At 42.6% G+C, this 26,983-nt stretch overlaps 1 long non-coding RNA gene across 3 annotated transcripts in view; it reads right to left on the bottom strand.

The window, feature by feature from the left end:
* LOC112263370 overlaps window positions 1-26,983 on the bottom strand; it is a 70,933-nt gene that overhangs the window by 14,672 nt on the left and 29,278 nt on the right. For all 3 annotated transcript variants that reach the window (XR_002955482.2, XR_002955480.2, XR_002955481.2), the window contains exon 2: window positions 26,310-26,400. This is a non-coding gene — a long non-coding RNA (uncharacterized LOC112263370). The remainder of the gene's footprint in view (window positions 1-26,309; window positions 26,401-26,983) is intronic.

The raw sequence follows: 26,983 nt of genomic DNA, 5'->3' as shown, positions 1-26,983 counted from the left end.
GCTAATTCACACTCAACAAAAACACAAGAGAAACTTAGGTTGCCCTTTACACTCGTACAGGTTGAACATTTGGGCACTGATAAATGGCTACATTTGGAATCCATCGGCTGTACAGTAACATGCTACACATGACATCAGAGATTTACAGCGCTGTATGGGTTTTGACTGACAGACGATCTAAACACCTCGCGTGACAAGAAGTTGCCCCCATCCCTCCGCTAATTGGGCAAATGGTTTGTTGTCTGAGTGAGGGAAATGCTGTAAATTAAGAGGACTCTATGTATTTTGAAAAAGGAGATGTTGAGGACTGTAATAAATACCGCTTCAATGTCATACAAGCAAGCCAAACACCCATGAGTCCAAATGTGCACTTTTTTATTTTATTCTTACCTTTATTTAACTAGGCAAGTCAGTTAAGAACAAATTCTTATTTTCAATGACGGCCTAGGAGCAGTGGGTTATTCCGGTTGTCTTCCAGTTACTAGTCCAACGCTCTAACCACTAGGCTACCCTGCCACCCCGCCCTGCCACTTCACATTTCCATATCATAAAAACACAGTCTCAACATTTATGATCACGATCTTTGATGTACAGTTCCAAGATGACATGGTGTCATAACCTGGGTAGTTCTGAGCTTATGTTTGTCTATTGTGAAGAACATTGATGCGTCACATACACCTGAATATACTCGCGACTCCTTTCTATGCTCACCAAAATGATGATCTGTTTCCCTGAATTGCATTGTGAAAGTGCAACACCGTAAGATTGTATGTTATAACTCAGTTAGTCATGTTGGCAATGGAACAGGCTTTCAAATTTTGCCCACCTGACCCAGATTGAGATTTGTAATGGACTGTTTTTGGATTGTGTAAACAACAACAGTAAATTGTGTGATGGCATGGACGCGGGGCTGTGTTCCAAACTAAACAATTGCAAGTGTGCTTGCTCTAGTTCCTGTAAAATGCACATGAAATCAACATTGTAATGCTTGGATTCCGTCTTGTGTCAGTTGAACTGTTGTATCCTCCCCTTTGGTCTAATATGTTTCCCATAATCTCCAAACTGTTCCCTTTCAATTGCTACAATGGTTATGCATATGCTTTTCATATTTCTTCTGTAAGACATTTTTCAATGTAGCCCTGTCGATATAGGCCAATTCACACAAGTGTAGAGGGTTAAAGCCCTCAGATAGCTGAAGCTGCCAATATAAACTGGTGAAGAAATATATATTGAGGACAAGTGAATTAGTGTCTACACAAAGTACTCAAATGAGTGAAAATACCAAAAACCTGAAAAGGTGTGCTTTTAAGTGTACTGTATGTATGGCTACTACATCTCTTTTATGATAGGGTTCAGCTTGGTTTGTTATTGGGGATTATACATTGAGTGTACAACATTTTAGGAGCACCTTCCTAATATTGAGTTGTACCCCGTTTTGCCCTCAGAACAGCCTCACTTCTTTGGGGCATGGACTCTACAAGGTGTCAAAAGCCTACCAAAGGGATCCTGGCCCATATTGACTCCAATGCTTCCCACAGTTGTGTCAAGTTGGCTGGAAGTCCTTCTGGTGGTCACCTATTCTTGATACACACACGAAACTGTTGAGCGTTGAAAACCTTTTAACAGGTGACATCAATGAGGGATCATTGCTTTCACCTGGATTCACCTGGTCAGTCAGTCTATGTCATGGAAAGACAGTGTAGATCTCCTAGTCTTCTAGAGATTAGTCCTTGGTTTTCTCTGGCTGTTCAACATGATAGTGAACTACATCAGCACTATAAGCAGTCCACAACAGAAAATCTGATAAAAAAATTGCCCTACAAAAGACAGCCAACACCAAACCCTCAGTAGCTCTCGTCAGATGAAAGAATAAGTACATCACATTGTAGAGGGTTGTCAGGAAAATTAGAGAAACCTCGTTGGACGCATTAGGTGGATCTAAAATCATGAACAACTTTGACAAGGAACTCGATGTAAAGACAAGGAGCAAACAAAATGGCCGTCCATATCCCATCGCAAACAGTAGTTCAACAAATCATGAATGACAGCTGATAACAGACAGGCACTTTTCCTCTCCTTTTTCTTTCTCATTCTCTCTCTTCCTGAAGTGTGTGTCATGGATGTCAAAATGGTAAGGGGAGTCTTTTTGAACAGGCAGGCAGCCTGCTGGACCACAGAGCGAATAAACATCCATGTGAGGAGAAAGCGATCCGGGCCCTCTCACACTGAGCCTCTCCTGGGTAAAACACTGCTCATACAATTGATAGAAGAGGCCTTTTATTGAGTCCCTGTGGGGCTAGCTCCGGATCAAACACACACACATACGCACACACACATATATAAGAACTCTACACACATGCGCTAGCGCACAAACACAGGCATTTTACATCTGCCCAAACTAGGTGTGACTGAGTTAACATCTTCACCCCTTCATAGGTGGTGAGGAGAGGATTTTTTTAAATTAGAAAAATAGATTAGGTGTCTAAAACAGTTGTGACTGTATGGGTTAGGGTCCGGCTGGTTACCCACAAGGACAAACTTACAACCCTGTCTAAAACAGATATGTGTGTGTGTGTGCGCGCATGTGTGTGTGTGTGAAGGTACACTGTATGTTGGTGTTGTGTCACCGCTGTCCCAGCACTGTGCTTATGACGGCACAATATGGGGAATCTAGGCACAAGAAGAAGAAAAAACTGCAACACCTTTTTCCTTCCCAAGAAACAATTTTAATAAATGTACATCCCATTGACTGCCTCACTCCAGGCCGGCAGCCCCTCATGTAGAATCTATGGGAATCCTCCTCCTAAATGAGCTCACACGGCTTTGCCTATTCTTCCCCTGTCAGAGACCCCTGCTTTCTCTGGGACACCCCCTTTTCCAGTCCCCCATGTTCCGTCAGACCCCTCTGTCCCCCCCACTCCCTCCCCCAGCTCTTCACTCCCTCTACTCCCTCACTTTCAACTCCAATTTGGGCACAATGAAGTTGTTCTGGCTGACAGTTTGGCCAGGAGAATAGGTGAAGTTTGAGCCTGCTGTGTGGCCCTGGAGTGGGCCCATTCTCCCCCTCGCCGGCTCAGTTACCTAGGGTCTGGCTGCCGGGACACATACAGCCCCATCCCCATGCTCCCACCCTGACCCAAACAATTAGCCTCAAACTACAAGGAGGCAAATAGAGACTCCCCCTCCTACCAAACAACCAGCTCCTACCAAACAACCAAAACACCCTCTAGTCCACCTCACACACCCCACTGCACATTATCCCAAATCCCCAAACGTGTAGTGTGTGTGTGTGTGTGTGTGAGCGCGTGCGCACAGCCAGGTCGATCAAGATAGACTGCGAAATGTAACGGCCATCCAGGTAAGCAGAAAGTTGGGGGATGAATCAGGGGCAATGGTGAGCGCTATTACTTACCATCAAGTAGGCTTGGGTTTTGCTAGGGCGTTGTGGGATGGGGATGGGGGATTGGCATAAACCGCAAGCTCCAGCTCTAAGGGTCGTATCTTCAATGTTAGGCACTTGTTAAACTTTTTTTTTGTTGTAACTGTGGCTGTCAAGGTTAACGTGTTAATCGGCATACGTTTCTTTGCCGCTTTTAATCGCGTCTCCAATACTTCAACACACGGAACCTTTTAAGCGCACGTTTCCATGAGAACACAACACAAAAACGTATGCCCAGTATTATCGGAGCTATGTTTTTTTCCTTTCTGCCGCGGATTCATGCGCATGTCGTGGGCTGTTTTAAACTACTCGCAATCCGCTATTTTGGTTTGATAACAAACAACATTGTTTAGCTAGCTAGTCATGTTACCTAACTAGCTAGCAACCTGATAACTTGACCACTTACTAGGCTATGCACATATTTGGATGGTACAGGAAGAACAGAATAGGAATAGGCTACTCAGAGATGCCTCAAAGGTAGGATGCATATGCAAGAGTGGGGTGTGAATCATTGTGTGTGTGAGAGGATGCATATGAGAGCGGGAGTAAGTGGGCAGGTTCGTTTTGCATGGCCCGGTTCCCGTATGGGTGGAGATTTCACATATGGACCAATGAAATAGCCTAAACTGTGCAACACCCGGGGCAAAACGAACTTGCCCGGTGATAGTGTGTGGGAGGGAGGGAGAGTGTGTAGACCTATGTGTGTAAAGTTATCTGAACAGTACAGACGGTCACACTGTTTTTATAACATTGTTGGACAAGTTTAAAAGCTCCTTGTTCTTTGTATCCATAGAGCTGATTATTTTTTCCTATAGCCACAGTCATTTAGAATGCCGGAAGCTTTAAACAGTACTTAAGCACATAAAGTGTGTGTGTGTGTTTAACTATTCTTGTGTGAACCAGAAGTCCCCACAAGAATAGTAAACAACAACAAAAAAATTGACCAATGGGGACATTTTGTTGGTCCCCACAAGGTCAAATGCTATTTCTAGGGAGTTTAGGGTTAAGGTTAGAATTAGTGTTAGGGAGAGCGAGAGAAAAAGAGAGAAAGTGTGTGTGTGTGCTGTGCGCAAGTGTTAAAGTTCAAGAAAATTGATACAAGGGAGTAGGCCTACTTAAACATTGATAAGAGGGAGTAGGCCTACTTAAACATTGATAAGAGGGAGTAGGCCTACTTAAACCTTGATAAGAGGGAGTAGGCCTACTTAAACATTGATAAGAGGGAGTAGGCCTATTTAAACATTGATAAGAGGGAGTAGGCCTATTTAAACATTGAGAGCATTAATTGTTTATGGTGAAAATGCTATTAAAACATTCCAATGTAGAGCAATGTATGTTTCCGTCCCTTACAATCAAAGCATAGTATACTGTAACGCATATTTCAATGGAATAAGCTTTCTTGGGGCCAAATTTGAGCAAATAATTAACTAATGCCATTAATTACTTTAGTCTTTTGACAGTCCTTTTAACCATATCCCAAACGCTAACCTTAAAGGGAAGATTCATCCATTTTGAATTTGATCATGTGATGCAGAACTAGTCATTTTTTAAATTTATTTAACTAGGCAAGTCAGTTAAGAACAAATTCTTATTTTCAATGACAGCCTAGGAACAGTGGGTTAACTGTCTGTTCAGGGGCAGAATGACAGATTTGTCACTTGTCAGCTCGGGGGTTTGAACTTGCAACCTTCCAGTTACTAGTCCAATGCTCTAAGCACTAGTCCAACGCTCTAACAAACGCTATAACCACTAGGCTACTCTGCCGCCATACTGGCTCTATTTCTGCCTGCTTGAACGGCAATAGCTCAGATACACATGAAATCATCAAAACTACCCAGGAATGGATAGAACATTGCTTAGAGATGCACAAAAAAAATGGGCGAATCTTTCCTTTAACCATTTGGAAGTAATGCCTAAACTTAACCATGGAATTTTGAAGTTTATGGAGAAACGTCGGATTCTGCAGTGAGACTGTGAGAGCTTGTGTGTGTGTGTGCACGCACGCGTGTGTGTGTGTGTGTGTGTGTGCGCGTGTGAGTAACAAGCTAATCTGGCTGTAACTTTTCATTGTGTATCAGTTATTTCTGTGTCTGACCGCAGCTTGCCGGATTTTCAGTTATTTGTTTGTGAACATATGTGTCAGACATGATTCTGTTTTGTTGAGAGAGGTATAGAGACAAAGCCTCCAGCTCTCTTTTCAGCCCTGTGAGAAGGCTTATGTCGCTTTTACTGAGCATCATGCAGGATACACCAAAATATGCACCTCTGGACACAAATAGAAACACATACAGTACACACACACAAAACAACACACACACACACACACACACACACACACACACTGCAAAGTGCACGTGAGAAAGTGTCTGGGAGAGGTCCTGATGGGGAGGGCACCATATGTCCAGGCGTTGTATATCACCCTGCCAGCCCCCCAGCGCTCCGCCGGACCACCATAACTTAGTTTGTCTTCTGCACAAAGTTTGGGACAAGCTTGGCTGGGCTCATTAGGAGGCCTTTCTTTGGAGCCAATGAAGCACGACAGACCTCCAACAAAGGAGCTAATCACAGGGGCTCCCTGCCTCTCTCTCCCCCTCTCTCTCTCCCCCTCTCTCTCTCTCTCTCTCTCTCTCTCTCTCTCGCTTTTTCCTCCGACTGGACCTAGACTTACTCAATATTTTCCCCAACCACCTCCCACATCAGGCCCCTGCAATCTGACTGGCTAGCAGAGCAGCTAGCGGAGAGGCTAGCTTGGAGAGTAATTTGCTATGACCAGTTAGTTATCTATGTTTATGTATTGTAAAACAAAGGTCAAATTATTGTATGTGTTCAGATAAAGGCATGCATTAGATATAGACACATTTAAAAAAACAGCTTGGGCACACAATGTACAGGACAATTTACATATGTCAATGTCTTACAATCACACATATAAATACAGGCTACTAATAATGAAAATAGAGAGTTATATTCCATTATTTTATTGTTTTATGATTTAACATCTGATGTTTGTAGACCTATACTGCAGGTGTGTATAAATGAGTGAGGATGTACGGAAGAAGGTGTTCACACCAATGATTGTGTGTTTTGAGCTTGTGTTATCACCTGATAGACAGTGTACTGTCTCTGTTTAGGCTCTTTAGAGAGAGAGAGAGAGAGAGAGAGAGAGAATGAGAAGGCAACAGAGGGGGAGGGAGCTAGGTATGTGCATGTGGTGTGAATCTGCCCACCTAAGTGTGTGAGGATGTGTGTGATGGGGATGTTGTGCACAGACAATGAAGAGCCCAAGGCAGCTGAATACTAGCAATGACCTTGAACCTCAGCATTCTCGATTCCCATGGCTGCAGGGACAGTGTGTGCGTGCGTGTGCATGTGCATGTGTGTGTGTGTGTGTGAGATACTTTATAATGTACTGTATCTCAGAATAAACATGATAGGCAGATAAAAGTTAAATAAATCAAGGGGAACCAGTGAAGAATGTCTACGGACAGAGCTACTCTGCCCTCACATCTTAGCTTCCCGTTCAGAAAGTCCACTACAGCACATCAGAAGGAGACTACTGATTGGTGAGTGGGACTATTTGTTCGCCAGTGGTTGACTGGAGCGAGAGTTTGCCTAGGCTTGCTCCACAGCGTGTATCCTGCTGTGTAACAGGCTAGAGCAGAGCTGAACATGGACACAGCCAGGATAAAGGGGCTGTAGCTGGGGGGGATGGGGTTGAGGATCCCAGCTGGGAGATCGGGGAGAGCGCCAGGGCCCAGCAGGAGGTGGTAAAGGCCATGTCAGTGGGACCTGCACAGCCACAAATGTCACCAGCATGGCCACCTTCAAGTGGACCTATCAGTGTGAGGCCCTAAGACAATCAGGGATGTAATGAGCCAAAGGATCCTAATGATTCACATGGAGACATACCCTCAGTGTTAGTTACAGCTATATGACCAAAATGATTGTTCAGACTACAAGAAGCTAATGGACATTAACTAACAGAGCAACAGAGAGCACATTTTGCAGATACAGTAAGAAGTCAATTAGAAACATTATGACCGAACACATGCAAGTAGGTTGTTCTCCAAAGCTAAAGGCTTTTCTAGAAGGGTTTCTGTCACTGAACTATATTCAGCTGGCTGATCCCATACTGGGAGTCTCCAGTCACACATAATCATTAATACACACCAAACCCCCACTCCTGCTCCCACTTGATGAAATATTGAACATTTCAAGTTTCAAGTGCAGAGACTGACAAAGCATTTAGTATTTCGTATTTTATTAGGATCCCCATTAACCACAGCCAAAGCTGCAGCTACTCTTCCTGCGGTCCACACAAACAAACAAAAAACATGACATAATACATACAATTAGTAGACATTTACAGCTGAAGGACATAACTACATGGAATGACATAATACATAACATTAAACAGGTACAGAACTACATACAGCACATTTCAAATAAGAATACACACGTTCATATTCTTATGCCTTAGCAAACCATGAAACATGTACTCAGAATAACGGCTACACTGCGGTCATCCATTTTGTTACAGTTGCTTACTGTTGCAGGTCCTGATCCTAATCCTAATCTCTCAGAACCAGTTGTTCTGTAAACACTAGCGAGAATCTCACAACATTAGGAACCTTTCGTGTCCTTGGTTCTCCCGTTTGACGTCGATACTATTCATAATAATAATGTGATTATGTGATTACAATGAATAATGTTTACAATTAATTACAATTAATAATGTGATTACAATGAAAATGTAACAATTCCTTCTGCCACACTCAAACACAGACACACATGCACACGTGCATGGGTGCGCACGCACCTGCACACACGTGCACAAACGCACACACACACTATGGTCGTCCTGCCTTAAGATGGTTGGAGCAAAACATGGAGTGCTAAGAAAATGATGGCTAAATGCTGGGTTGTGGTGGAGATGTGAGGCAAGTAAACAACACTAATGCAAACAACACAAATATAGTGTAAATAGTTGCAGAAATGCTCTTATACACTATAGGAGAGAAGCAGAGTATGATTCGGGGGTGACAATGAGGGAGATTCAATACATTATAGATCGCTGTAAGGAAACAAAGGCACAAATAAAGAATACATTTGATTATTTTCTAGCTCAAGGGCTATATATAAAAACCTCTCGTCTGGGGATCCAGAAGCGGCTCTCCTAGTGAACAGGGACTTTAATGCAGGGAAACTTAAATCAGTTTTACCTCATTTCTACCAGCACTTTAAATGTGCAACCAGAGGGAAAAGAACTTGAGACAACCTTTACTCTACACACAGAGATGCGTACAAAGCTCTCCCTTGCCCTCCATTTGGCGAATCTGACCATAATTCTATCCTCCTGATTCCTGCTTACAAGCAAAAATTAAAGCAGGAAGCACCAGTGACTCTGTCAATAAAAAGAAGTGCAGATAAAGCAGATGCTAAGCTACAGAACTGTTTTGCTAGAATAGGATCTGGGATTCTTCCGATGGCATTGAGGAGTACACCACATCAGTCACTGGCTTCATCAATAAGTGCATCGATGACATCGTCCCCATAGTGACTGTACATACATACCCCAACCAGAAGCCATGGATTACAGGCAACATACGCACTGAGCTACAGGATAGAGCTGCCGCTTTCAAGGAGCAGGACTCTAACCCGGAAGCTTATAAGAAATCACGCCATGGTCTCCGACGAACCATCAAACAGGCAAAGCGTCAATACAGAACCAAGTTCGAATCGTACTACACCAATAACACAAGCCTACCAGATGAGCTAAATTACTTCTATGCTCGCTTCGAGGCAAGTAACACTGAAAAATGCACGAGAGCATCAGCTGTTCCGGACGACTCTGTGATCACATTCTCCGCAGTCAATGTGAGTAAGACCTTTAAACAGGTCAACATTCAGAAGGCCGCAGGGCCAGACGGATTACCAGAACGTGTACTCCAAGCACGCGCTGACCAATGGGCAGTGTCTTTACTGACATTTTCAACCTCTCCCTGGAAGAGTCTGTAATACCAACATGTTTCAAGTGCCATAGGCCCTGTGCCCAAGAACACTAAGGTAACCTGCCTAAATGACTACCGACCCGTAGCACTCACGTCTGTAGCCAAGTGCTTTGAAAGGCTGGTCATGGCTTACATCAACACCATTATCCCAGAAACCCAAGACCAACTCCAGTTTGCATACCGCCCCACCATATCCACAGATGATGCAATCTCTATTGCACTCCACACTGCCCTTTCACACCTGGACAAAAATAACACCTATGTGAGAATGCTATTCATTGACTACAGCCCAGTGTTCAACACCATAGTGCCTTCAAAGCTCATCACTAAGCTAAGGACCTAGGAACTAAACACCTCCCTCTGCAACTGGATCCTGGACTTCCTGACGGGCTGCATGGGAAGGTAACAACACATCTGCCACGTTGATTCTCAAAACAGGGCCCCTCAGCAGTGTGTGCTCAGTCCCCTCCTGTACTCCCTGTTCACTGATGACTGCACGGCCAGGCACGACTCCAACACCATCATTAAGTTTGCCGATGACACAACAGTGGTAGGCCTGATCACCAACAACGACGAGACACCATATAGGGAGGAGGTCAGAGACCTGGCCGTATGGTGCCAGGACAACAACCTCTCCCTCAACGTGATCAAGACTAAGGAGATGATTGTGGATTACAGGAAAAGTAGGACCGAGCACACCCCTATTCTCACCGATGGGGCTGTAGTGGAGCAGGTTGAGAGATTCAAGTTCTTTGGTGTCCACATCACCAACAAACTAACATGGTCCAAGCACACCAAGACAGTTGTGAAGAGGGCATGACAAAACCTATTCCCCCTCAGGAGACTGAAAAGATTTGGCATGGGTCCTCAGATCCTCAAAAGGTTCTATAGCTGCACCATCGAGAGCAACCTGACCGGTTGCATCACTGCCTGGTATGGCAACTGCTCGGCCACCGACCGCAAGGCACAACAGTGGGTAGTGTGTACAGCCCAGTACATCGCTGGGACCAAGCTTCCTGCCATCCAGGACCTCTATATCACGCAGTGTCAGAGGAAGATCCTAAAAATTGTCCAGCCACCCTAGTCATAGACTGTTCTCTCTGCTACCACACGGCAAGCGGTACCGGAGCGCCAAGTCTAGGTCCAAGAGGCTTCTAAACAGCTTCTACCCCCAAGCCATAAGACTATTTGCATTGCCGCCCGCCCTCCTCTTTTACGCTGCTGCTACTCTCTGTTATTATCTATGCATAAGTCACTTTAAAAACTCTACCTACACTACCTGTCAAAAGTTTGGGATCACTTAGAAATGTCCTTGTTTTTGAAAGAAAAGCATCCCGGAGTCGCCTCTTCACTGTTGACGTTGAGACTGGTGTTTTGTGGGTTCTATTTAATGAAGTTGCCAGTTGAGGACTTGTGAGGCATCTGTTTCTCAAACTAGACACTGTAATGTACTTGTCCTCTTGCTCAGTTGTGCACCGTGGCCTCCCACTCCTCTTTCTATTCTAGTTAGGGCCAGTTTGCACTGTTCTGTGAAGGGAGTAGTACCCAGCGTTGCACGAGATCTTCCGTTTCTTGGCAATTTCTCGCATGGAATAGCCTTAATTCCTCAGAACAAGAATAGACTGATCAGTTTCAGAAGAAAGTCTTTTGATTCTGGCCATTTTGAGCCTGTAATCGAACCCACAAATGCCGATGCTCCAGATGCTCAACTAGTCTGAAGACGGACAGTTTTATTGCTTCTTTAATCAGCTGTGCTAACATAATTACAAAAGGGTTTCCTAATGATCAATTAGCCTTTTAAAATTATACACTTGGCACAACGTGCCATTGGAACACAGGAGTGATGGTTGCTGATAATGGGCCTCTGTACGCCTACATAGATTTTCCATACAATTCTGCTGTTTCCAGCTACAATAGTCATTTACAACGTTAACAATGTCGACACTGTATTTATGATCAATTTGATGTTATATTAATGGACAAAAAAAATGTGCTTTTCTTTCAAAAAGAAGGAAATGTCTAAGTGACCCCAAACTTTTGAACTGTAGTGTACATGTATATATTACCTCGACTAACTGGGGCCCCCGCACATTGACTCTGTACCGGCACCCTCTGTATGTAGCCTCGCTATTGTTATTTTACTGCTGCTCTTTAATTATTTGTTGATTTTATTTCTTATTTTTCTTAAAACTGCATTGCTGGTTAACGGCTTGTAAGTAAGCATTTCACCTGTTGTATTCGGCTCATGTGAGAAATGCATTTGAATTTGATTTGATTTTAGGAATCTGTAAGTTCATAGGGAGTTCAAGTGCACTGATGGAACAATTGCTACAGTATATACTGTACAGATATATATTTCTTGAATTATTCCGTTTCTGATTGGCTTGAAGGGCATTCTAGAGAGCATAATTCAATGGCTATAGTGTATTCTTACATGTCCTATGTTTGAGCTGCTTCTGAAAGCAACAGTCTTGTTGAATTAGATTTTCATAATAGCGAGCTAGGACTGATAGTTTGGATGGCTAAAACTAGCAAGTCTGTTTGTTTGGTTACCAAGGCAACTAACTACTGTAGCTATCTATTGAACCTGCTAGCTACTTCAGTGGATGTTGAACACATTTCTACCTGCAAATGAAGACATTTCTAGCAGCAGATGTGTTAAATTATAGCCATGGTATAAAAGGGATAATCAACTCGGGGCTCTATGCGTTCTAAGGGAAATAATTCAACTCTGTGGAAGGTCAGTTCCAATCCGCTAACACGCCGTGGAACACACCTTCCATGTCGTTCATTATTTTCCATAGAAAGCATAGCCCCTCGTTGATTATCCCTTACATAATTTGAGTTTTTTTCATAATCTTCTATAGAAGGCACACACATGCAAATGCACACGCACACACATGCAGCCACATTTAAATGAGTCCCTCTCTGTGCTGCATATGGGCATATCAGAGACCTGGAGCCATAGCAACCCAGCCTCCTGCCCTTGAACAGGAGGCCATCTCTCTCACTGTATTAATTGTATTTTCTCTCTTTCTTCTTTCTTCCTTTCTTTTGTCTCATTGAACTTCTAAAAAAAACACTTAGATCACAGAGTTCCTTTCGTGAAAGTCTATATGTTATACTGATTGCCAACATCCTCTCAAATCCTCCAGACAGACATGATTTGTGCCTGTGTTGGAGCTGAAATGCCCCTTGCCTTTCTGGGTACAGATTGCTACCATTACCGGGGGCCATTTCTCTGCATGGCGGTCAAAAAAAAGAAAAACATGAAAGAAGACAGAGGAATTTCTCCAAACTCTGTATGAATCGCTGATGGGACTTGAATGACAATTTTGTATGCAATTGTCATTGTCACTCAGCGACATTGTCAGGCCGGATTCTCATCTCCTTAAACCACAGACATTCTTTAGAAGTGTCAGAATACAGTTGGAATCCAGGGAAACCAGCCATCTTCGCTTTTCCCCTTTCCTTTGCATAGTTCTGGAGAGCAAGTGAGGGTTTACTAAATAGATTATGGTTGTGTTATTTATTTTGTTCATATGGGTAAGCCTCAACCATATGGACAAAACTAATAATAAGTATAAAACATAATAAGTATAAAAGTTTAAAAAAATACATGTCATCTGTTTAATCTGCCAACATTTGTTTGCATGCTCATGCAGCGTTCACACACGCACGTACATGCAGGCATGCACACAGGCACGCACACGTACACACACACGCACTTCCAAACCATTTGTTGTAGAGGAACATGACTCATATTTCCGGGAATATGGAATGAATGAATGAATGAAGGAAGGAAAATGCATATGCAACACTATGTCCTCCTTCACATTAAAGAATCAAATCTGATCTTTTGTGGCCATTGGGCATTGAGGGTGGGAAAGTGGCCATGCGGAAGCATTGGTTTAAGGTGTGAAAAATATGGTTCCCAAGTGAAGTCGGATGGTGTGCTGTCCCCTAATTGATTGCCTAGGCTAACAAGAGCGTAATGTATCCTATTATGCTCATCATTCGTCCATGTTCATTAAGGCAGGAAACAACATGATCTTTTTTGTTTTGACCCTTTCTCTCCCCACTCCCCCCCCCACCCCCTCACTCTCTCTTTCTGCCTCTTTCTCTCTTAGTGGTTGGGGGATATGACAGGCAAGGCATCCTCTACCGCCCCAAATGGCACAGCCAGGATAACAATGGGAGGATGAGAGGAAGAAAAGAGAAAAGGAGGAAATAAGAAAGTGGGGCAAAGAGGGTGAGAGGAGGTAGCCTAGCGGTTAAGAGCGATGAGCCAGTAACCGAAAGGTTGCTGGTTTGTAATCCCAGAGCCGACTAGATGAAAATCTGTATTTGTGCCCCTGAGCAAGGCACCTAACCCTAAGAATGTGAAATGTCAGAATAATAGTAGAGAGAATGATTTATTTCAGCTTTTATTTCTTTCATCACATTCCCAGTGGGTCAGAAGTTTACATACACTCAATTAGTATTTGGTAGCATTGCTTTTAAATTGTTTAACTTGGGTCAAACGTTTCGGGTAGCCTTCCACAAGCTTCCCACAATAAGTTGGGTGAATTTTGGCCCATTCCTCCTGACAGAGCTGGTGTAACTGAGTCAGGTTTGTAGGCTTCCTTGCTCGCACACACTTTTTCAGTTCTGCCCTCAAATTTTCTATGGGATTGAGGTCAGGGCTTTGTGATGGCCACTCCATTACCTTGACTTTGTTGTCCTTAAGCCATTTTGCCACAACTTTGGAAGTATGCGTGGGGTCATTGTCCATTTGGAAGACCTATTTGCGACCAAGCTTTGACTTCCTGACTGATGTCTTGAGATGTTGTTTCAATATATCCACATAATTTTCCTTCCTCATGAGGCTGTCTATTTTGTGAAGTGCACCAGTCCCTCCTGCAGCAAAGCACCCCCACAACCTGATGCTGTCACCCCCGTGTTTACGGTTGGGATGGTGTTCTTCGGCTTGCATGAATCCCCCTTTTTTCTCCAAACATAACGATGGTCATTATGGCCGAACAGAACTATTTTTGTTTCATCAGACCAGAGGACATTTCTCCAAAAAGTACGATCTTTGTCCGCATGTGCAGTTTGCAAACCGTAATCTGGCTTTTTTATGGAGGTTTTGGAGCAGTGGCTTCTTCCTTGCTGAGCGGCCTTTCAGGTTATGTCGATATAGGACTCGTTTTACTGTGGCTATGGATACTTTTGTACCTGTTTCCTCCAGCATCTCCACAAGGTCCTTTGCTGTTGTTCTGGGATTGATTTTGCCCTTTTCGTACCAAAGTACGCTCATCTCTAAGAGACAGAATGCGTCTCCTTCCTGAGCGGTATGACAGCTGCGGTGTCCCATGGTGTTTATACTTGCGTACTATTGTTTCAGGCGTTTGGAAAATGCTCCCAAGGATGAACCAGACTTGTGGAGGTCTCCAATTTTTTTTCTGAGGTCTTGGCTAATTTATTTTGATTTTCCCATGATGAAGAGGCACTGAGGTTGAAGGTAGTCCTTGAAATACATCCACAGGTACACCTCCAATTGACTCAAATTATGTCAATTAGCCTACCAGAAGCTTCTAAAGCCATGACTTAATTTTCTGGAATTTTCCAAGCTGTTTAAAGGCACAGTCAACTTAGTGTATGTAAACTTTTGACCCACTGGAATTGTGATACAGTGAATTATAAGTGAAATAATCTGTCTGTAAACAATTGTTGGAAAAATTACTTGTGTCATGCACAAAGAAGATGTCCTAACTGACTTGCCAAAACTATAGTTTGTGAACAAGAAATTTGTGGAGTGGTTGAAAAACCTGTTTTAATGACTCCAACCTAAGTGTACGTGGACTTCCGACTTCAACTTTATAAGAGAACGAGAGGAAGCTAGAGAGTGAGAGAGAGGGAAAGGATGATGCCTCTACCCCCCCCCCACTCCCTGTTCCTGTCAGCTTCCTAGTCTCTCCATCTACCCCAACCACCCCTCCTCTCGCCCTACTATCTTTGCCCCTCTTGCCACTGGTTCTCTCCCTAATGAGAGCTGGCGGGACAATGGTGCCATTGTTGAAAGTGTTTGGAACCCCGCGCTGAGAACAATCGCTGTTTACCCAAGCAGTGGCACAGCCCCAAACCCTGTCCTCTGATTAAGTCTGCGCCCTCCGCTATGCAAGCTGCTATAAAGGGCCATTGAGCCAACCACTAGGACCCTTCATCTCCTCCTCTCCTCTCTTTCCATCCCCTTGTTCCCATCTTTCTCCCGATATCATCACTCTTTCCTCCATCTTGGTTTGTTTCTCATTTGCTCGGTCTCATCCTCGTCCCCATTTCTGATGTGAACAGCATTCCCTCTCTGATTTGCATATGGTTCATCGAGGTCAGCAAGGTTCATCAATGTCCATGCATTAACCACACTCATGAGATTGTAGAGGAAGAATGAGAGAGAGGTAGATAGAGAGAGACGGGGAGGAAAAAAGAGGGAGTGCAACAAAAAAAATGGCTAAAAGAGAGTTAGTGGATATGAAAAATCCCCTCTTTCAGAATGACCTTGATAATCCAGCAAAAAGCGAATTTCTTTAATCCAGATTAAATGTTGCGGGCATGTAGAGGCTATACAACCACATGCAAAAAGGCTTTCCAAGCGCTCTCGAATCATAATAAAATGTACATGAATGAAGGGAGTGTTATCCAACCTATGCTTGTGAGGAGACACAGTGAACCAGTGGATTCCGAGCCTTTTGCTCTGACACATCGCTGGATCGCGGTGCCTCGCTACAGACCATAATACCTGCGCCATGCAAAGCAGCATCATGAATATGTGTAATTAGGTGGGACTGGTGTAATTTTTCTGGGTTATGGGATGTGACATTTGTGGGGCAGGAGCATACATCAGCGAAAGCACACATGACAAATGGATAATCCATTTCTCCACATTACAGCGTTTTACAGGGCTGTCGCAATACGCAATTACACATTCATAGACTCTTAGAAAAAAAGGGTTCCAAAGGGGTTCTTCGGCTGTCCCCATAGAAGAACCCTTTTTAAAGCCCCGGTAGAACCCTTTTTGGTTCCAGATAGAACCCTTTTGGGTTCCTCTGTGGAAAGGGTTTGACATGGAACCCAAAAGGGTTCTACCTGGAACAAAAAGGGTTTAACCTGGAACCAAAAAGGATTCTTCAAAGGGTTCTCCTATGGGGACAGCCAAATAACCATTTTAGGTTCTAGATAGCACCTTATTGTACACTCATAGACACTGGAATGATGGCTGTCACAACACATGCACATTTCAAATGAGTGTGGCAGTTGACATTAAAATACTAATACTGCATGATTTTCTATAATTGTATTTATTTCATATTAAAATATTGTGTCACTAACTCCAGCATTACAATATTGACAGATCATATAAAATATATACAAATAGTGTGTTGATTGTTTCTCAAAAAACAACCGTATTTGTTTCTTTTCACACAAAGAATACAAAAAAAAGATGCACCTCGTAAATGAAAGGGACACGTACACTAGACATGAGGATTGTCAGAAGCACCCAATTACTCAATGCAAATAGGGGGGACTGGGAAAGAAAATCAACAAAACCTCAATGAATATAGCAAGAGTCCACAGTGTCAGAAAGAGACAAAGACTGCCATCAGAAGGCAACACAGAAGATAGAAATGCTACACGAGAAGCGTTATTGAATATAATAATAGGGCATAAGCATGTCTGAAAGAACAAATGTGATGAGTGACATTAGTGATAGGGTTATGTTTTAAATCAGTTTACAGATAGGACACCGCTGATGAGAAAATGCACTCTAAACTGCACATTGCTCTAACACACACTCATGGACACATACGCACAGAGAGACTCACACAGACAGACACACAGAGGTCTTTGTGGTCGAGTATGAAGATGAGAGGCTGTGATAATGATGGAACAGTGAGATATCATTAGTTAATGGCCAGGGCCCATGGGTCAGCTCCCTCTAGCTGAAATATAGAAAGATAGCATTCTGATTGGTCGTGTCATAAGGGGACTATTCTCCTTAATGAGGGTGGAATGTGCTCCACATGATACCATAACAGGTTAGTTTTGTGATATCATTGGCTGTAGGTGTAGAATTCCAATTGGAAAACACACTTGAAATGATTATTGAAAATAATAATGCTGATAACTTGATAACTTCAAACAGAAAATCCATAAATAACAAATTAATCATGTGGAATAGCATCAGACTGAAGCAAGTACACCTGCAAATACTTTCACGTCCAGAAACAGTTTTAGAAATATAAGTGTTCGATGTGTATGCATGCATACACATACATACACACTCAATGAACACCAAAAACACAACCAGTTACTCTTTGTACGTACACACATACACACAACCCGCCACTCCGGCGCTTCAGAGAGAGCCAATTTACAAACACTAGTATACTGTACTCGCCACCGCCTCCACACCTCTCCTCGCCGCTCTCCTTTCCTCGCAGTGCCCCCTTCCCCCACTCACATCCTCGGTGCTGCCACACACACCCAAGGGGAGGACACACCGCTCATGGCACACAGGAAATTAACTTGACATTTGATTCAGAAACACAAAATACATATTTCGAGTAGGGAAAAAACAAAGTGTACCCAGGCAGAGATAGGGTCTAGTAGGCTATAAACCAAGGCCCCCTCACCAAAGCCCGGAAACGCATTCGGGGGGAATTCAGTGATCTGCAATCCAGATGCCACGGGTGCCCACAGAAAATGACCTTCATTTTTGCCAGTCCTCGTCTGGAGACACTGCCTGTCTTTCCCCATCTCCGTTTTGTATCACTTCCTTCAGTTTTGATATCTAATCCATTATCTTCTGTGTTTATGTATCGTTCTACGTGATGGGCGGTTTAGAGAGATAATAGACATCGGTGGAGAACTTGGTGATGTGTATGCTTACACTCATAATTAAGCCCCACCCCTCCTGACACACTCTTAGTAAATATTTAAATGAGATTAAATGAAGGATTTATTCGTAGAAATGCAACCTATTCGGTTTTTACTGTGGATGTCATATAGCTTCCAGCGCATTGGTTTTGTTTGGACACACCTACTCATTCCAGGGTTTTTCTCTATTTTTACTATTTATTATTTCCTACATTGTAGAATAATAGAGGAGACATCAAAAGTATGAAATAACATGTGGAATCATGTAGTAACCAAAAAAGTGTTCTTCAAAGTAGCCACCCTTTGCCTTGATGACAGCTTTGCATTCTCTCAACCAGCTTCATGAGGTAGTCACCTGGAATGCATTTCAATTACCAGGTGTGCCTTGTTGAAAGTTAAGGTGGGGTTGGTATACAGAAGAAAGCCCTATTTGGTAAAAGACAAGTCCATATTATGCCAAGAACAGCTCAAATAAGCAAAGAGAGACTCTATCATTACAGTCTATCATTACTTATCCTCTGCTGTAGAGGATAAGTTCATTAGAGTTAACTGCACCTCAGATTGTAGCCCAAATAAATGCTTCACAGAGTTCAAGTAACAGACACATTTCAACATCAACTGAAACCACTATGAAAGGACACCAATGAGAAGAATAGAATTGCTTGGTCCCAGAAACATGAGCAATGGACATTAGACCGGTGAAAATCTGTCCTTTGGTCTGATGGGTCCAAATTTTAGATTTTGGGTTCCAACCGCTGAGTCTTTGTGAGATGCAGAGTAGGTTAACGGATGATCTCCGCATGTGTGGTTCCCGCCGTGAAGCATGGAGGAGGAGGTGTGATGGTGTGGAGGTGCTTTGCTGGTGACACTGTCAGTGATTTATTTAGAATTCAAGGCACACTTAAAATCAGCATGGCTACCACAGCATTTTGCAGCGATGCGCCATCCCATCTGGTTTGCGCTTAGCGGGACTTTCATTTGTTTTTCAACAGGACAATGATCCAAAACAGACCTCCAGGCTGTGTAAGGGCTATTTTACCAAGATGGATAGTGATGGAGTGCTGCATCAGATGATCTGGTCTCCACAATCACCCGACCTCAACCCAATTGAGATTGTTTGGGATGAGTTGCACCGCAGAGTGAAGGAAAAGCAGCCAACAAGTGCTCAGCATATAGGGAACTCCTTCAAGATGGTTGGAAAAGCATTCCAGTTGAAGCTGGTTGAGAGAATGCCAAGAGTGTGCAAAGCTGTCATGAAGGCAAACAGTGGCTACTTTGAAGAATCTCAAATCTCAAATATATTTTGATGTGTTTAACACTTTTTTGGTTACTATATGATTCCATGTCTTATTTCATAGTTTTAATGACATTCTACAATGCAGAAAATAGTAAAAAATAAAGAAAAACCCTTGAAAAACCCTCTGTCCAAACTTTTGACTGATACTGTATATTCATAAACATGCTTAGTTAACAGACCCAAACATGCTCATGCACACACATGCAATATCTTCCATAATTTTTGATTGGATTAATGCTTTAGCCAAAATTTCTCAGTCACTTCAGCATGGCACCCAACAAACATGAGCAATACTTCTGTAGTACACCCACCAGGCCACAATTAATTCATCTTCATTAACTGTTGCCAGACATACACATGCATCACCACATCACCCACACACACACACCAAGACGACGGCCTAGCCATTGTCTGTCTCAGTCCCGCCTCTATTAGACATGCAGGAATGTTAACATCATTATGCATTATTGTAAGTGTCTGTCTATGCCTTCCCCCTCTTCTCTCACTCGCCATATTGTGGCTGAAGAGTAGTCCAGTGTGTGTGTGTGTGTGTGTGTGTGTGTGTGTGTGTGCGTGCGTGCGTGCGTGCGTGTGCGTGTGTGTGTGTGCGAGATGTAATTATTCCAGTGTTCTTTTATATGCTACTGCACACAAATCACTGATCATTGTTTAAATATGGGCAGCTCAGAGCACTATGTAGACATATACACACACACACACACACACACACACACAGTCTATGCCTTTTTCACAGTTCTAAAGACTAAGCTATATTAAACTACAAAATACTGTTCAAAATTAAAGTCGTCAAAGTTATCTTAAATGTGTGAATTATATTGGAATTAAGTTGAAGGTTGAGTACACCATCCCTGGTTAGATGTACACTGAATAGCATACCTGTAATCTCCCATTTGAAAACACTGAGCAGTCGAAAAGCAAATTGTATTTCAAATTTTTGCTGTAAAAATGTTATTGAAAATGTTTTTACACATACAACCTGCATGACCAGAGTACAATTTCCTCATCCCAAGTACATATAATACATTACAAACAAATCTCAATGTGCATGGTGTACACTGATTTGAATATCCAGGAATATAATGTGAATATGTGATTTGTGAAAAGGGCTAAGGGCAAGAAAAGGGCGGGGGTGGTTGTCAATCCCTAATCCCCCTCGCTTGGGCTTAATGAACGTACTCAGGAAAATGTCACATTTTTGATAAGGTTGAAGTGTCGGCTGGTTTTTAGTGAGCGGATGGGGGGTAAGGGGGAGACTTTCATTAGCTGTGGTGTTAGTAATATATGTTTTGCATTTCTCTGATGCTGTATCAGGCCATAGCAGCGTTGCATCAGCCAACACACAAAGTACTGCCCTGCCCTCCCTAACCTGGTCTCTTCCATTAAAACACAAGAGACACATTTTCATTTCAATTCACTGCATTCAGCAGATGAAAAAAAGGATTGAGAATAGATTATGTAATTCTCAAAAAACATTTATGCAAAATGTTGCTAAGGAGTGAAGGGAGGAGAATAAGGAGTAACTGAGGGAAATGACACATGCAAGATGTATCTTGTTTGGGCTTTGCATTGTCTTGCAACTTCGAAATTGGCATTTGGAAAATCTGAATTCAAATTAGTCCATCCAGGCCCAAATGAGGGATATTCAAAAACACTTCTGTACAAATCTACAACTAAAAAGAAGGGTTTGGAATAAGACAGAGACAAATGAAGCAATATTTTTTGGCCATCTACCCCTTTTGTCAAAAAAGCGATATCTTAAATTGTGCAGGGCATGAGGTTTGCCTAGCGAGGGTAAGTACCAAGCCCTACCACTCCTCTTGGCTTCTGCATCTCCCCTCCCTCCTTCCACCTTCCCTCTCCTCCTTGCTGCCAGCGATTTGCATTCATTTGCATGATTGTATTATGCGCATATTCTTTGTTCTCGCTGTAAAATGATGATGCAGAAGAAACCCTACCTACGCAGTGCTATTACACACTCCACTGACGGCTACTTGGATATTAAATGGAGAAAAAAACTGCAGTTTTATTCCTTTTAATTATAAATTGATAACTGATGTCGTCAACCCCCCACCCCCCACCCCCAAATGCCCTACTCCTGGTAATTCCGCGAATCAAAATGAGAAAAAATATGGAAATGTTACGGTTTTGTGGGGGGGAAAATGCCGGAAAGAATGTGCTATCGCTAAGAGGCACAAGCCTCAGCAATATATAGCATGGTGGAAGGATCGCACCCAGGCATGAAATATGGAATTACATGATGAATAGGAAATAGGAAAATTATAGATGGGAAAAAAATAATTTTAATGACATAGCAGCTTTCATATAAATACATTTAGCAAATGACCTATTTTCTTTGGTTAATGCTTTAACCTTGCTGCTTTATTACCACTATCTATTATTTGTTTATTACGCATTTATTGCATTATAATAAAGACTTAATTCATATTGTAGATGTTTGCTTATGGACTTCCGAAAGCCGTGTTGTACGCTGGCACCTAATGTCATCTGTGTGCCAAAGCAAACGCACAAAAATGAACACAAACAGATGCACACGCACACACACACACACACACACACACACACACACACACACACACACACACACACACACACACACACACACACACACACACACACACACACTGTACCTCTCTTTAATCATGCAAACACATGCAGGGGACTTCATTATGTCCTGTGGCCTAGTGTTAATGACATGGAGGCTGCATGCGGTTATATTCTGAAAGGTCTACTCCAGGCAAACATGGGCTGTGCCTTGTGAACAGCAACACCTAACTACCGCTCTCTGTCATATTTCCACAGGTTCTATTTTAGATAAGCATTAATGCTAAATTGTACAAGTAATGCTGTGTCATATAAAAGCAATAGGATAGAAACATGTGTGATATTTTGCATTTTCATGGTTGCTATTCTATGAATAGAATGTGTGTGTGTGTGTGTGTGTGTGTGTGTGTGTGTGTGTGTGTACGTGTGTATGTGTGTGTGTATGTATGTGTATATATATATATATATATATATATATATATATATATATATATATATATATATTAGAATTAAGAATAATAGTGAAGACATCAAAACAAAGAAAAAACACATATGGAATAATTTAGTAACCAAGAAAGTGTAAAACAAATCTAAATATATTTTATTCTTCAAATAACCACCCTTTGCCTGCATGACAGCTTTGCATACTCTTGGCATTCTCTCAACCAGATTCACCTGGAATGCTTTTCCAACCATTTTGAAGGAGTTCCCAAATGTGCTGAGCACTTGTTGGCTGCTTTTTCTTCACTCTGCGGACCGACTCATCCCAAACCATCCCAATTTGGTTGGAGGATTGTGGAGGCCAGGTCGTCTGATGCGGCGGATAGTCCCACTAAGCCCAAACCAGGTGGGATGACGTATCGCTGCAGCAGAATGCTGTGATAGCCATGCTGGTTAAGTGTGTCTTGAATTCTAAATAAATCACAGACAGTGTCACCAGCAAAGCACCCCCACACCATAACACCTCCTCCTCCATGCTTTATGGTGGGAAATACACATACAGAGATCATCTGTTCACCCACATTGCGTCTCACAAAGACATGGCGGTTGGAACAAAAAATCTCCAATTTGGACTCCAGACCAAAGGACAAATTTCCACCGGTCTAATGTCAATTGCTTGTTTCTTGGCCCAAGCAAATCCCTTCTTATTATTGGTGTCCTTTAGTAGTGGTTTCTTTGCAGCAATTCGACCACGAAGGCCTGATTCACAGTCTCCTCTGAATAGTTGATGTTTAGATGAGTCTGTTGCTGAAGCATTTATCTGGGCTGCAATTTCTGCGGCTGGTAACTCTAATGAACTTATCCTCTACATCAGAGGTAACTCTGGGTCTTCCATTCCTGTGGCTACTGCACTTGAAGAAACTTTCAAAGTTCTTGAAATTTTCCATATTGACTGACCTTCATGTCTTAAAGTAATGATGGACTCTCGCTTCTCTTTGCTTATTTGAGTTGTTCTTGCCATAATATGGGCATCTTATACCAAATAGGGCTATCTTCTGTATACCCCCCCTACCTTGTGACAACACAACTGATTAGCTAAAATGCATTAAAAAGGAAATAAATTCCACAAATTAACTTTTAAGAAGGCACCCCTGTTAATTGAAATGCATTCCAGGTGACTACCTCATGAAGCTGGTTGAGAGAATGCCAAGAGTGTGCAAAAATGTCATCAACGCAAAGGGTAGCTACTTTGAAGAATATGAAATATAAATCATATTTTCTGATTTGTTTAACACTTTTTTGGTTACTACAGGATTCCATATGTGTTATTTCGTAGTTTTGATGTCTTCATTGTTATTCTACAATGTAGAAAATAGTACAACTAAATAAAAACCCTTGAATGAGTAGGTGTTCTAAAACTTTTGACTTGTAGTGTGTGTATCTATACATAAGTCATATGAATTTCAGAACATGTACCCACTGCCCACAGCGCATGCAGCACATTTAAACACAAAAGCAATTATTGTCATTTGGATATGGTCAGGGGAGTATAACAGGGAGAGAGAAATGATAGGCTGCATTAGACCTGTTTCCAGGGGAATGTTTTAGGAGTGTCACTGCACATCTTTATCTGAGAGTTGAAAATAGCCATCTCTTCCTGTTTGGGCTTTAACTCCATGACCCCAACCATGCGCTTACACAGGCAATGGCTGATGGGAGGTTAGACACCACTCTGACTCTTAAAAAGCGTAGTGTGCCAGTTATCTTCCATTGCAGTCTACCTAAATGCAACAGTGGATATAGTGGTCTAATGACTAACACACTGCTTTTAGGATGGTGACATGGATGCTATGGTATTGTTGTAAAAACATCATAAACAAGGTGGATTTAGTGTTTTGGAGAGGACCATGGTTAAAGCCCGCATTCACATTTGATAAGCATTTGAAATATAGAATGAACTCAAACCAATGGCCCGATACTGAAGACTCCAGTTAACAATATCCATCTACCTTCCTCCTGACTTACAAGTTCACAGCACAACGCGTTCCTGAAGACACATATAGTAACATTTACCCACATAATGGACTGGAGTTTTTTTGTTTAGTTTCAATGGAACACCAACCAGACGGACAATAGCGTATGATCTTGTCAACAGCCAACACTGGCTACAGCGTAAATTGCATCCTTCCAGAGAGAGGTATAGTTAGATTTGAATTACAATACACACAATATTACCATGCCAGGGTGCTTCTTGCTATTTAATACCAAAACTCGAAACCACATTCTCAGTCTGAGAAATGTGTATTTTTGGTATTTTTTCACAAATCTTTGGCCTTGACTGTATCAATGGTTTAAAAATAAACTAATGATTTGATAACAGTGCTCCTCTCTATGACGGCTAAAGGTCTTGGAGTTTAAATGGCGGGTAGTGACTCTGCTGCTGACTCTCCTGCCCGGCGACTCGGGCTGCCCTCCCTAATTGGCCCTTCAGAGCACTCCACCAATTGACAGAGAGTAGAGGGAGTAATTACAGTGGGTACACTACCAGACGCTGAGGCCCATGGGTGCTGACATCACTCTCACTCTCTTGAACCCTTGATTTCCACAACATCACACAAGAAATCAGCTTTACTGGAATACCAATACATACAAACAGCCTTTTAGAGTTGCCAGAACATTCGGTCAGAATGGTACTAGGGGTAAGCTCTTGGTACTCTTGGTAGCTATTGGTACTGATTTGAGAGTGAGTGAGAGGTCGGTATTTTTAGCTATCGGAATATTTTTGCTGACAGAGTTGTATGTCTACTGATTTAGCATATTGTGCACAGCACACACATTCAATATCCCAGGAAACTAACATCCTGTCAATCTCTCCAGCTGTGTCTGAGATAGTTATACTAAGGTTAAGGTCAAAGGTCCAATCAAGGATAAAACAAATGCTGAGGAAATAGGCCATAAAAATACCACGAAATAAGACCTTCTGCGACACATCACTAAAGCAAGCTAATTGTGTCGTCCCCTGTCATATTAAATGGCATAGATCAACCAATATGGCAGTACAACTACAATGCTACATCCACACATCATGCACAGATCATGTGCTGAATAATAAGGGGATGTTCCATATAACCTCCCCAAGAACCTTGCCTGTTTGTACATAATTTGCAATGACTATAGCCAATTGTATTACCTTTTTATGGGTTCCACCTTTTAGACTGTGAGGTTGTGCTGATGGCAAACAGTCAACGCTAGCCTCTGCCCCCCTTTGACTCATGTCTTTGGTACGGACCAGAGGGCAGAGGAACGGGTCATTGGATTTGATATTGCCTATGGCCACGTTGCATGAGTTCCCCTCAAACCAGTGTTTTTTTCTTCTGTTTACTGCGTTCCCTGGACCGCTACTAATATCCAAGGGTTTACTCAACACAGAGGCTAACTTTGCTGCGGGCATGCAGAGACACACGCTCAAGCACACATGTACAGACGCTCACATGAACAAGAACAGAGTGCATGCACATGCGCGCACACACACACAAACACACACACACACACACAGCATGGCCAGTTGAGAATTTGCTTCTTTGTGTCATTTGGGCCCTTTGGCTTTCTAACCTGAGCTCACCTCATGTTGGTTTAGCAGTAGGCCAAGTCCCAGACATCTCCATTAGGCCTCTCTCCGACAGCAGGGGAATCAGGGCCATATTCCTCCAACCCTAAAACACAAGGGAACACACACACAGAGGCAAAAGTGTAAGTGTAATGCTTTTCCATGCAGCCAGTAACCTTTACATGTCAAATATAGTTTCTAGAGTAAATCACAATTAACATGTTCCAGAGGAGAGGCAGATGGGTGATCACATGACGCTTGCGAGCAGAGGTAGCATTTACAAGCGCTAAGTTTGCTCTACAGAATTCAAATTGGTAATAACTTCACGCTGCTGAACCTTTACACACAGCCACAAATAGCAGCTCTAACACCTTGATGTCATATAACTGCTTCGCTCCACTTAGAAACATTTTCTTTTATATTTCTTTGACTGAAGATATCCACTATGTGTGATGAAATTAACCCACAATAGCCTACCCTGATATGTTCAACATTGTTCTTTAGAATGGCGGATGAAAATGAATAGCAGCAGCAATGGTATATGTATAAGAAATAGCTAAATACTGTATGGCATGAATTGTAGCCCAGACTGCCTTGTCTAGAGCTGCTTGTAGAGGTGTTTCAGTGCATACCGATGCTCCATGAGCTGCCATGTCTCCCTGAACCCTGACCCCACTCTGTGGACAGAA

Source organism: Oncorhynchus tshawytscha, linkage group LG12, assembly GCF_018296145.1.
Source record: "Oncorhynchus tshawytscha isolate Ot180627B linkage group LG12, Otsh_v2.0, whole genome shotgun sequence".
Taxonomy (NCBI): Eukaryota; Metazoa; Chordata; class Actinopteri; order Salmoniformes; family Salmonidae; genus Oncorhynchus; species Oncorhynchus tshawytscha.
Note: the sequence above shows the minus strand (reverse complement) of the source record. Positions and strands in the feature narration are given on the sequence as shown.